This window comes from Polyodon spathula, chromosome 1 (assembly GCF_017654505.1).
Source record: "Polyodon spathula isolate WHYD16114869_AA chromosome 1, ASM1765450v1, whole genome shotgun sequence".
NCBI classification, from domain to species: domain Eukaryota; kingdom Metazoa; phylum Chordata; class Actinopteri; order Acipenseriformes; family Polyodontidae; genus Polyodon; species Polyodon spathula.
Genome location: NC_054534.1, coordinates 76639023 through 76653584, shown reverse-complemented (window position 1 = coordinate 76653584; position 14562 = coordinate 76639023). Strand labels below are relative to the sequence as shown.

The 14562-nt window shown below is 35.9% G+C and overlaps 1 protein-coding gene across 9 annotated transcripts in view; it reads right to left on the bottom strand.

Moving 5' to 3' along the window:
• LOC121322510 (ankyrin-2-like) overlaps positions 1-14562 on the bottom strand; it is a 227241-nt gene that overhangs the window by 138767 nt on the left and 73912 nt on the right. The gene's annotated exons all lie outside the window — the stretch shown is intronic.

The window sequence follows — 14562 nt, the reverse complement described above, 5'->3', positions numbered from 1 at the left end:
TTTTTTACCTCACATGTGATTGTCCATTGAGAGGTTTCATATCAAGAGGCAGCTATAGCTAACCATAGCTGAGAGATACATTATACAGAATGTTATGTCCTTTATCAGATGAACTGCTGCTACTAATTTCCTAATCATGACATTAGCATTCAGTACAGGAGGGAGGAGAAGGAAGGGCGCTTCCAATAATTCAGCCAGAAACCATCAACTATCAATAATGTATGGCCCCTGTGTTGGGAGGAAAAAAACAAGCAATCAGCATCAGTAATCTCAATGACTGTATAGCCCCCATTAAAGAATGCTGCTGTAATGCTGGCCCCCAGCTGTACAGTTCTAATCCTGTAGCGTTAATGCTTTGATGGTATGCCTGTTTAATAGAAGGTCCTGATTCCTATATAAATACAGTACTGTTAAGATGCAACAATATGGAGGTAATGAAATGAATTTAGACTTTGTAGGGACACTCCTAATGTAAATCTTGATCTCAAGAAACTCCCACTTATTTAGATTTCCAATTGTACTGCAATATTACCTTAGGTTAATTTGCTAAAACAAACGTCATATAGTACAGGTAAGAGGTGCTGGCAGAGCCTTGTTTAAACTCGATTTTGAGGAGTATGTTTTCTCGGCCATTTCAAAACGGATTGGGACGGCAGATGGGGACTCCAAAAGCTGATGTAGCAATGAATGAAATTGTACCTTTTAAATATTTACAGACAACATATTTACAAACAATTATGGATTTGTAGCATTTGACTGATCATTTATGTTCACAACCCTTCTTCCGTGTGAACTGTGACACACATACATACAGTTTAGTTGTGAATACACTAGGGTAGCTGCATTTGAACAAAAACCAAAGCAAAGGCAGTGCATAAATGCAGCAACATTTCTTGCAGCTAAACTGTAGCAAGACAGAGGTCATGTTATTGGGTCCTTCACATCAGGACAGGAAAGCTGGCAATTAATGGTTGGTTATTAATGGGCGTGAGATTAGTCCAATATCAGAAGTTACTAACCTAGGTGTAAGGTTCAATTCCACTCTGTCTTTTGAGGCTCACATTAGGAATATCTGCAAAGTGTCCTTTTTCATTTACGGAATATTGCCCGCCTTAGTTCAACCTTGTCTTTGCCTGATGTTTAGAAACTAATTCATGCTTTTAATACATCAAGGTTGGACTATTGTAATGCCTTGCTTGCTGGTGTTTCTTTAAAATCAATTAACCGGTTGCAGTATGTGCAATATAGTGCTGCACAGCTTTTATCAAGATGAAGGAAGCATGAGCATATATCACCAATCATGGTATCATTAAATTAGCTACCAGTAAAATTCAGAATAAACTGCAAGACCTTGATGCTGACGTTTAAGGCTTTGCATGATCAGGGACATGCTTAAGATTTATTTGCCACAGCGGAACCTGACTCTAACCTACTTGTGCCAATGACAAGGCTGCGCACTATGGGCGACCAGGCTTTTTCTCGATGGCCCCCCACATTTGGAACAATCTGCCTGGACACTTGAAGGACTGTGAGACTACTGAGGCTTTTAAATCTGGACTCAAGACATATTTTTATCAATTGGCTTTTTTGTAATTGTGCTTATGGTTTTGCATGTACTTTAATATTTTTATACTTTTTCTTCCTCTGTTGTAAGCGCTTTGTGATTCCTGCAATGAAAGGAGCTATGTAAATAAAATGGGTTATTAGGCTTCCAAGCCAAAGGCTGGGAAGCCTATTGTTATTGTTAAAGTTTTTATTTTATTTATTAATTTATTATTATTATTATTATTTTTTCTTCCCAAAACTTTAAACTGCTGCTGCTTTGAAGCTATGTGACTGACCAGGTTCTGACTTGGCAGGTAACAAGCTGGATAAATTGCTGTCAAGATGGCCGCCACTTATATGTTTACATTTGAAATTTAAACATGAATCAGTTGACAAACAATTTACTTGACTAACTCCAAACTTCACAAGCATCTTCCCTAATACTGTAGCAATACAACTGACTTTTAAAAAATTGTGTTGACCGGAAATGAAAATGGCCATTTGACGCATTTTTTAGAAACCTTTTGAAATCTTTTTCTTGGGAACCGGTGAAGCGATTGATCTGAAACTTGGGGTATATCATCAGCATCCAAACCCACATCAAGCTTGCAAAGCAGAAGTTTCTGCGATAAATTTTAATGTCAAAATGGCTGCCACAAATCTTATTGAAACGTGCCCTTAACAGCAAACTGCTGCTATTTGAACACTGTTTCATCAACAAACTCCAAACATGGTAGTTATTGTCCCAGTAACAATGGAACACAAATATGTCAAAATGGTTATGTTTTATAAAACAAGATGGCCACCAGATGTATGTTTACATCTGAAATTTAAAACTGCCTCAGTTGACAAACGGCTTACTTGACTAACCTGAAATTTCACAAGCATCATTCTTGACACTGTAGCAAATCAACTGACTTTTAAGAAACTTGCGTTAAACAAGATGGCTGCCTGATGCATATTTGAAAAAATAAAAACTTTCAAAATCTTCTTCTGTGGAACAGTTGAAGTTGCTGATTTTAAACTTGGCAAATTGAAAACTAAACACACTTAGACAGGTACTGATACTGGGGCTTGTGAGCCCTAAAACTGCTTGGCAGTTATAGTTATTTCTATTTATTTATTTATTTTTTACCCGGTTCAAATCCCAGCTCAGCCACTGACTCGTTGTGTGACCCCGAGCAAGTCATTTAATCTCCTTGTGCTCTGTCTTTCAGGTGAGACGTTGTTGAAAGTGACTCTGCAGCTGATGCCTAGTTCACACACCATAGTCCTGTGTCTTGTAAAGTGCTTGATGATGGTGGTCCACTATGAAAGGCGCTATATAAAAAAATAAAGATTATTAATTCTTTTTTTTTTTTCTTTTGTATGTGATTTACCCCAGTATTTTGTTTACATGTTGAAATCACTAGTTACAAGTATCTGGGAGATCCTGCTGTTCATGATTATTAAGCTACTTGTTTATATTAAGCGATTAACTGGTTAAGTCGATTGTATAGAAATGTGCCTTTCTCCTCCTAATGACGCCATCTGAATCAGTGTACATTTTTAAACAAGGTATAAATATAACTATAAATAAATTTATGAATATATTCATGTTGTTATTAATAATCAATCAGATAGCTAGCCTAACATAAACATAACTAAAGTATTCATGTTTTTAAAAATGGTAAAAAATGTAATAGCCTAATAATAGCTTGTTTTATGTATAAGTCAATGTATATGTGTATAAGGTATCTTAAGTATGGTCCTACTTGGGAATGTTTGTTATAACAATAGATAATTTTTCTTATACAAAAACTAAGATTTGCACCACAAATACATACGCAAAATAAATAGCAAACCAAAAACCTCCTTTGAGATATACAGAGAGGACTACAATCTAAATGGATGGATCTACTATCCATTGCAGATAAATATCATGTTTTAAAATCAGCCGTCCTATGAAAAAAGAATGGATATTAAACACAATAAAACTGCGTGTTACTTAAGAGGTGGCAATTACATCCGACTGTTTCTCCTTTCGTTACACTATTCAGTGTTTTGAATACAGCCACCTGAAACCTTTCTAGCTGATCACCGGTCATGTTCATAATCAAATGACGAATGAGATACTAGCTATTTAACTGATGAATGTCTGGTAATGGAAGCACCTAATATGCTTGACATTACGCCTGCCTGAACCACCTTTGCTGAATATACAGCTTTGTCAAGTAGCCTTTAAACATATGCACAGTACACATTTAATGCATATTCTTTTTCCCAGTAACATGAGATGGAGGAATACCATTACCCTGCCATCCATCCACTTTGCCAGCTTTGGTAACAGCCACAAGTATAGGTCACCAGTTGGTGCAACAGCTGTCTGTGTTTCTATCAGTCAGCAGCTTTTCATCTTTGTGAATCAGTACCAGCAAAGCACTAGCTGTTAGAGGAATGTGATTATGTCATGTGATCAGTATATCCCTAAAATGACTTACAACCCCTCTGCATTCCAGTAACAGAATGTCTCAGACAGACTCCCATGATGGGTGGTAAGAGGTGTTTTTTTTTTTTCCAGAGACCTTGCAAAAATCTAGCACTACAAGTATACATAATATGTAACAGTAAAACAAGTCCATCATAATTCTCCTTTTTCAGTTTGTATGCATCTGAACTAAATCTGACGAGGTCAACCAGTAAACAAGCTAGGTAACATAAGGTATATATTCAGGACACACTACAGGTGTCAGTAACGTGTTAAAGTAGGTCACCATAGCCAATATCAACAGCACGTTGATTAGAATCTCCTAACTGAGGCTCGTGCAAAGTTTAATCCGAGTTAAGGATTTTATAACTCAGTCAATTAGGTTTCAGTACCTTAAAAAGGTGGTAATGTGACCTATAATCATAGTATGTGGAGTAATACATGTTTATGCATATTGCTAACAACAAAAAACTTTTTTAGTTTTACATAAATTGAGTCTTAATGAAACGTCTACCCTTTGCACGTTATGTACTGTATGCCATGTGTCTGTTGGAACAGAAAGGCTGGGAAGTACTATAAATTATTGGTAAGTGCACAGTGACTTTCATTGCAACACCATTTCAGAGCAGAAAAAAAAATTCTGCATGCCATCACTCACAAATATGTTGTCTTTCTTTCTTTCTTTTTTGCATGTGATTGTTTTTTCAAATGTTGCCATTTTTTTTTGGTGGATTGTATATTTCATTTTTGGGTCATACAGTGTTAATTATCCCAGCAAAGCACTTTATGTGAAAGATTATATAATAACAGCCCAAGGGCAATTCAAATCTAACTACTTCAGACTGTATGCAAATGTCAAAAACCTGGTACAGCCTTTTTTTAAGGATTATGGTAACTTATGTTCTAAACAGTCAAAAATAGTATTTAGGGGACAATCCATAAGGATATGTGCATAATGATTTGTGGCTGCAAAACACGATATTGCTGCCAAAAAAACGTGTTTAGCTGGCGTAAAGTGGGACTTTAGCGGTCATTAAAAATGCGGTGTATGTAAAGAATGGGTTTCACCTGTCGCTCTGCACCCGCTATCAAATTAGTACTTTGCCATCATTAATCTATTTAAATGGTGTTGACATGTTTCAAAAGAAGAAAAGGGCACGCAATTGGGCAGGGATCTGGAATACATTACAATGTAAGGATTTAGCAATGGACTCCCCAAAAATGTCATTTTCGCATTGTCCCTAATTATAACATAATAAGACACCATTGTCTATGTTAGGAGATAGTGGCTATGGCCTGCGACCCTGGGTGATGACACTATTGAGCAATGTAGAAATCCGAAGCTGAAATTCGCTACAACCATGCCCATGTAGCAACGTGACATGTCATCAAGAGAACTTTTGGCATCCTGGAGCGTCTTTATCGCTGCCTGGACTATAGTGGGGTTGCCCTCACGTATGAACCAAAAAGGTTTGTAAAATGTCATACAGCGCCTACTGCTCTCTGTACTCCTAATTCACCTCACCTCTTGGCTGTAAGTGCTGCTGCTATTGCGACTCTCATTACAATGATTACAGCTACTTATTTGTGTGTGTTAAGTAATTTGCATTGCTCTTAAGCTTGCATAGGCCACAGTGGAAAATAATTGCCTGGCCGCTAGGCAATTGAGAATTGAGATTTTGGATAGACAGTTTCAAGTACTTTGTGAAAGTTTTCAATATCCTTTCAAAGTTGTCTGAGAAAATTAGAAGAGCTATAAAAACACCACACATAACTTCAGGGGTAGAGTGTTGAAAGCAATGACCTTCTCTCTATTAACATTTACAGATATTAGTTAATTGTGGGGAGCATTACATGAAAGAGATCTCAAAACCTTAAAAATAAAGGAGTTAAAAAATAATAATTTAGTGTCCAGACATATCAGTTTGCCCATTATACAGAACATGTCATTTTCACACTTTGCTTCAACTGCATTTAGCAGTGCAAGGTCTGTTTCTATGGCAACATGTAGAGTAGCTACTGTATCTAGTGCTGCATCTGTTGTGAAGGAAAGAGGTGAACGAACATCCTACACTTGGCAATTCAAGTTTCTGTTGCAATCAGGCCTCCCACTGTCATATGTTTGCAGAAGACAACGGAAATAATATTAAGAGTCACACAGACATAAACTTAAATGAGTTAATCTCCACTTTTGTGGAATTATGCATGGGTATGTGACAGACAGCGACTAAATCCTAGTCAACAATTTCCCTCCCGACCTGTGAGGGCGCTGTATGAAGGGAACAGTGTGCCCAGGAGCTGTTACTGTCAAGTCAGCATTATTTCCTATTATTTTGCTAAGCAAACTACACATTGGTGTGTAGTTGCCAGCGCTATTATTGAACGGTGCCAAACTGTGAAACAGAAAATAAAAGAACTGCTTGCACCGTGAATTCTGTTTATTTGTTATTATTAGAGCATTGCATCACCTCTACACCTGCGCACTACTAACCACTTTGCCACAGGGTACTATATAATTTTGTAATTATGTGAATTTAGACGTGGGTGACTGGTATGCTGGAGTAGAAGCTACTCATATAGAGTGTGGGCTTCAGATTGAGATAAGAAGTCCTGAAAAGCAATGCTGCTTTATAGTAAAAATGCAGCAGTGAATGAAGACTGCAGAGTATTCAGCTGAATTTGCCTTCCCAAACAGTGCACTTCCTATTCTGCTTTTGTATGTACAGCATGCCTTAAAATCCCTGTAATAAATCTAAACTGAATTGCACTCAATGTAGGGGCCAGTATATAAGTCTACAAAAAAGTAAGGTGCTGCTTTCAAAACACAAAAACAGAAATTAGTGTGATAAGGTCTGCCAACAAAAATGCGCAGTTTGTGGGATCTGTGTTTCTGTAAAGAGGTGACTTGTATTAACCTTTTGTTTCAGATCCAAATGCTTGACTATCTACTGTCTGTATTCTACCTGCTTTGTAGATACACACAAGGCTTCAGTCTCCAGGGCTGTACATATGTCACTTGCTACCAGCATTACATTTATCACAGCTGCTATAGAAGGGGTGTCGGCCTGTTTTTCTGTCTGGTGGCTCTGCCCGAGACATGTTCTCAAATCACTATACACACTGATACTCTCCTGAGGATTACATTTTGTGTCGTCTATCATTGCTGCTCCTGCTGCTTAAACTGTCTGACTTAAGTCATCTCTCTATTAAAAGTGATGTAATCAACATAAATTATCAGGCCACAAAAATAATATGCATTGCATTTAGTCTATCACACACACACACACACACACACACACACACACACACACACACACATATATATCTACATTGCCAAATGTTGCCTTTCACGCAATATTCTATTTTGTTATTTATTTTACTGTAACTCCTGAATTCTCTGAGGTCAGGAACAAATGCTTGTTTGCACACAACAATTTTCATAAAAGTCTAAATGGAAAGACTAATGGAAAAGTATCAGTAAATCACTCCTGTCTTGAAAGTGATCCAATCCATCACAGACATTGCATTATAAGAGGCTGTGTGGTCCAGTGGTTAAAGAAACAGGCCTTGTAACCAAGCAGTACCCAGGTCAAATCCCAGCTCAGACATTGACTCACTGTGTGACCCTGAGCAAGTCACTTAACCTCCTTGTGCTCTGTCTTTTAGGTGAGATGTTCTTGTAAGTGACTCTGCAGCTGATGCATAGTTCACACACCCTGGTCCTGTATCTTGTGAAGCGCTTTGTGATGGTGGGCCACTATGAAAGGTGCTATATAAAGATTATTATACAGTATTATTTTGCAATGACTATAACAATCACTCCACCTAGTGGTGAAATCTGACCACAGAAAAGCCTGGGTTCAACAGTATCATGATACTGCTGTTAATGTGTTGATACTCCTGTTAAAACAGAAATTGTCAAGCAATTCACAAAAAAAAAACCTAAACTAGTATATACCAAGAGCCTCATTTAAGAAAGGGCATTAAATGTACCTGTAATGTGCACATTAAGTAGTGAACCTAATGTCAATCTAACTACAACCTAAATGTACTGTCCCATTTACTAATAGAATTACATTAATTCACGTTTATTCACGTTCATTATAGCCTGTTATTTACAAGTCATTTTCACTGCTGTTAATCAGTGGTTAAAGCCTGGTTTCCAATCATGCTAATTATAGTTCACTTTAAGGTGCACACTATGATTATCGCCCTTTAGTAAATACAGGGTGAATAAAGTTAACCTTATTATTCAAAGCGGAGTGCCTCATTTAAACACATGATCAATTATTACCATACACCTCACATCCATTCTGATTACCATAATATAGAACAATAAAATCAATGTGTGCCATAATATGCCCAATATTTCACGCGATAATGAATACAATTGCAATAGTAAATACTGAAATCATGAACATGCACAATTACTGCAATTATGGTGCACCACAATGCTTACTGCCCTTTCATAGATGAGGACTCAATTGTCTTAAATAGGCTAAAAATAAAATATTTTAATACAGTACAAAAATGAATAAATTATTAGTAGTATTAATACTAATATTAATAATACATGTTTTTGACATTGTGCATTTTAAAAACAAAATCCATTTTGATTGCTGTTGTAATGAAACTGTATCAAGCAGTCTCTGTTGTTCACCGATGACTATGCAGGAGCAGTGTAGCACGGCACATACAGTATATGTCAACTGACCAATAGATGTCAGAAGAGAGCCATAATCAGAAACACTTCAGCAGTAAAAAAGGTACTGGGCTATGACAATTGTTTTTACAATAATTTACTGATAGGAAATGTATAAATCGAGCTCCTGGGTATTATATATATTATATATATACTATATGCATATATATAATACCCAATATATAAATATATATATATATATATATATAATAATTATATTATATATATATATAATATAACATATAATATAATTATTATTGTAATATTATAATTTATATAATTAAATTATAATTTTAAATATGTAAATAATTATATTTTTTAATTGGTTGAAGATGTAAAATTAGAGACATACTATGCAAATTGGAAGTGAAAAGATCATGATAAATGTTACCCATTAGGAGGTAGTGTGGTCCAGTGGTTAAAGTCCAGGGCTTATAACCTGAAAGTCACTGGTTCAAACTGCACCTTTGCCCTTGACACACTGTGTAACTCTGAGCAAGTCACTTAACCTCCTTGTGCTCCATCCTGCGGATGAGATGTTAAATCAATGTCCTATTGTAAGATACTCTGCATGTAATGCGCAGTTCACAGCCTATCTCTGTAAAGCTTTTGGTTAAACACTATGAAAGGTGATATATAAACATAAAGCTATTATTACACTGTAGCTTTATCATGTGTACTGTTCTTCACAGTACTATGTCTAAATAGTTAATATTCATGTACAGTACTGCTATTATTTGTGTCACTGGTATAATAATTGGCAAGGGCAGAAGGCAGATAGGTCAAAATGAATTTGAACAGGAGGGTGCTGTTAATTACAATGTGGTTCTTTTGTGAATTGTAATTATAAAAATACTGCATCAGTTCCAGATCAACCTTGATAACCAATCAAAGCTCATTCTTGTGGAGGCCCTGCCTGCTCTGTTGAATGCGCTGACACACTGAATGATGAGGGATCTGCTCGTAAGCCACCGTTTTTAATCCCCAAATCCAACCTAATAACATGTCCAGATGGCTTTCCATTTTGAGCAGAGCCCCACAGAGCAATGTAATCATAACGCCGCAAAATCAAACTTGCAGATTGACTGAAGGAAAAATTAATGCAATTGTTTCATGGACTGAAGGCATGATGACTGTATTTCGGCATTTAATCCTTGGGGCTTGCATTTACTTTGTACATTTTAAACATTCTCGTGTTTTTATGCTATGGTGCACTATGGTAAAAGCATAGTAAAGTGTGTGTGTGTGTGTGTGTGTAAAACGCAGACCAAACAAAATTGGGCAATCTATTGCAAACAACATTATCGTAAATTAATTGAAAAAACAATAAAATGGAAAGATTATTAACTTGCTTCATCTGAGAGACTATTCTTGGTAGAGGTTGGTCTGGGATCCAAACCAGATCATGATCCCACCAAGCAGGTGGGTCACTTTTACTGGTAACAATGAAATTATTGGTGTTTGCATGCTGTGTCGTGATTTTCACTGATTTGTCATCTCCTGCTATTCAGCTGTCTGCAGAGCTGAGTGCTTAATTGTGATCCCAGTGGCTGATCTGGCCTGAACTTTCCCAAGGGTCACAAAAGGATCCCTTTAAAAAACTGGTGACCGCAAGCAACACTAATCCATGTAATCAACCCCATTAAAGACACTGTCAGTAAAGACATTAAAGACATAACACATATTCTATTTTAGATTAATTATTGTGAATTATACTTTTTTTTGAGAAACATGAGTTTAAAAAAACTATTATAAATACACACCATTGTAATATACTGTATTCAAGGCCACTTTTCTTTCTTCCTTGTTTAGTAGGCAAGCATTATGACCAGTCCAGTGTAACGCTCACTTTAGGGAGAGTCTGATTTTAATAATTTAGGCACCGACAGCATTTCAATCTGCCATTGTTTAGATCTAGTTGAATAGAGCCCACTGTTTTTTGTAATCTTCTTTCAGGACCATTTATTTATTTAAAAATACTCATTGGGACAGCTTGGACATGTCAAATCTCATCTCAGCAGGTTTTAGGGGGTAGTACCTACACAATCACTTGCTTACGCAATCTTACATTAAAACATATATAAAATATATACAATAGATATAATACAAATTTAAAAAAACGATGAAGTAAAATAAGCCTGTGATTTTGTGAGACTAATAGTAGTAGTAATCGTAGTAGTAGTGCAGCCATAGTAATAGAACAATTCTAGGACCCTAATATGCCCCAAGTAGTTAATAAAGAAATATACTGTAACAGACTAGGAAGAAACCACTCAGTATTATATTTCAAAATCTAACAGCAAACGAAATACTATGCATAATATCCAAAGTAAATCAGTAACAGTCAACAGGTTGGTAATGGAAGTGATATTCCAACTGAAATGACTTCTAAAATAGAACATGACATACAAGCACAAAATGCCATTAAATGAAAAGATACATCAGCACAGAGGTCATCTTTCCAATATCTATTTTCCTGGGTAATTAGAACTGTTATGATAATTTGAGTATTACATTCATGCACTCCACTATATCACTGCAGAAACACAATACAATTGTTTAATAAAAGGTAATGAATTAACCCACAGTAGAGGGGTTGTAATGGCAGTACACTTATGTAACATAACCCCCCTGGGTTTAATGAAATGCTATGTGACTGTAGGAGTGGAGTTCACCTCTAATAAGGTTGTGTGTATTCCACTTCCAGTTATTGAACTTACATGGAAACAATTCCCTGTTGTGCACAAAGGTTCTACACACAGTCCATATGCCCCATTAACTATGCCAAATGCCTTAGGTTTCCTATAATAATATTGGATAGAAGAATAATGTAAGAAAAATTTCTCTTGGTGACATGAAATCAAAAGTCTGGTTTATTTTACATTTTAGCACCACTATTGCCCAAACAGTTTACATAATTGTATTAGTCTCAAAGATTCTGCTCTGGCTCCAATTTGTTTATTTCTAATTAATCAAGAATTGGCAAAGTGTTGGGCTGGCAATAGTCCAATTATTTTTATGGTGAATTTCTGTATTTTATTACTGAAAGGTTCATAAAGATTATGATAATCATTAAAATGTCAATGAAGTATGTCAGAAGAAATAAAGTGTGTTAGCTATGATTTGCAATAACCTTATATACAGGACCACAAGAACATTTAATTAAAATGTATCTAGCAATTTACTGAAGCCAGCACTTCACTACATGTGAGTGTGCTCACCTGATACAGCCCAAAAAATACATTATTTCTGTGCCTCTGGAAAAACCAAAATAAATGAATAATAATAATAATAATAATAATAATAATAATAATAATGCAGTTTTTTGTTATCTTGAACATTTACACTATAATGTTCTTATTTTGGCTCACCCAATACAATAGTTCAAATTGGGCTAAACTGTTTATCCAGTGCTAACTCACACAAGGGACTGGGGTACAGCTACAACAACCAGCACAACACATTTGTAGCAGCTTAGGTTGTCAAACAAAGCCCCATGTCATCATTGTAGTTTCCAAGTAGTACAATTCAGTTTAGTTAATACCCTTTTAAAAATACTAGAGATCTGCATAGTCATTGTTTTATTTACTTTGGCATACAATGTATTTACCATGCTTCACCACATTTCTGTAATGTACCAAACTGTACCTGAGCTTTACTGTGGTCTCATGCACTATGATTGTACCACTCATACCTCAGTAAAAACAATGTAAAACAGATTTCTTGTTCACATATCAGTTCACTAGCTGCACAAAAAAATAAAAATCCAAAAGCTTTTTTTCCCACTATTTCTTGAGCCTTTTCTTTCTTGTTATCTAGTGTAATAATCCTCATTTTATAAATGTGTGCACACCAGTCATTTGGTATTAACATTGATTGACTGGATCAAAAAAGGAAGCTCAGCATTTTGGAGATTAGAAAACAAAACACTTTGTGTGAAACTGAACAGCCTAATTTACACAGGACACTATAAATCCAACATCTGAGAAAAACTTATAACAGTACAAGCAGATTTTAGCTAGGACATGTATTAGTTAAAACAATAAACAGAGCACTATTTACTCATTACAACTTAATTAATTATACTGTAATGTTAGGCCAGGTTACTAAACATACCTTATTATGTAAGTAAAAGATAATGCGATTTTACAATTATTATTCTGGATATAGCCAAGTAGTACTGAAGATGCTATTTTTTGCACTACAGCTTTAATAATATGACAGCTTTAATATGACCTGCAAGTTCTATGACGTTGTAGCCTAGAAGATCTAGTTGTGTTCTTTAGTTTAGGTAGAGTGAGAGAGGCTTGAGAGTGAAACCGTGAGTTTAGTTCCTTATCTTTATCTCTGTATTTAAAAACATGTGCCTGGAAAAATTAAAAAAAAATACATTGGAACTTTGGCTTGAATTTTCATTTAAGCAATTAAAGAACCGACAATAACTTTGCTGGCCTACAATATGTTATTTGAATAAAAAATAAATATTGCTCTACAAAAGCGACCAAAGAAAAATATGTTCTGTACATGCTCCAAGTAAAACAGTGTAAACGGTCGCATGGGGACTGTGATTGATTATTAGAGCTTTAAAAACCTAATTTGAGCCTCATATCATACAGTACAAGGCCAAAATAGAGCTAGTAACAGATTAACCCTGCCTCCCTCATTCTTTATTAATCATGAGTGAAACTGGGATTGAGTTATGGCAAAAACAAATAATACAACACCACATCATTAGAGTCTTCTCCTAAAACAGACCTTCCAAACTATTTCTACAGCCATGCTGTTGTTTCAAATGATTTTTTTAGGCTTTAAGATAACTATCACTGTTCTGTAATCATTTCTGAAACCTATTTTAAATAGCAGTATGATCATTTTTCCAACATTGTAATCTGTGTCTTCAAAAAGTGATGTCCTTTTTTACTGATAAACTGGTCATTGTTCCGTAATGTGAACATGAATGAATTATCCAGATTCCTTTTCTTTCAAATGTTTTCCTTTTGGGATCCAGTACACCTTATAGCATTAGTAGTAGATTTTTAATAATAATCTTTATATAGCACCTTTCATATTGGGCCACCATCACAAAGTGCTTTACAAGATACAAGACTAGGGTGTGTGAAGTATGCATCAGCTGCAGAGTCACTTACAACATCTCACCCAAAAGACAGAGCACAAGGAGGTTAAGTGACTTGCTTAGAGTCACACAATGACAAAGTGACTGAGCTGGGATTTGAACCAGGAATTTGCTGGTTATAAGCCTGCTTCGTTAACCACTGGACTACACAGCCTCCTATATAATGCAATGAAGCAACATTTTAGTGAGGCAACCATAGCCAGATTTTGTGTACTGCAAAATAGTGCTATGCTGCACAGAGGGGGACTTTGTTTCCATCAAGCAAGAGAGCGTCCGTTCCTCAGGATGACGACTGCAGAACCTTCAACTTCAGACGGTGCCGTGAAGGCTCTGCCCAGCCACGACTGTCGTAAAGACCTGGATCCCAACCAGTATAGAGAGGGTAATGTAGTGTAATAGGTCCATAGAGTGGGGTGTCTTTTTTAATGAAGCTAGCGCTCACCTTGTGAATATTTCAGCTTGCTGCTGGCACAAAGAAGGTAAGCATTATGTCGTCTCATGCCTGAACAAGCTCACAGTTCCCAAACAAGCAAGATAAGCATTTACAAAAATAAAATGTCTATGATACTGTACAGCTCATGTAGTTTAAAAGTGTTGTACATTTCTGAATAAAATCTACAAAACACATTTAATTGTTTAAAAATAAAATGTTTAGAGCAACTTACTGACATTTTACAGAAAGTATGTCTCTGTCTGTCACACAGGATTTATGCT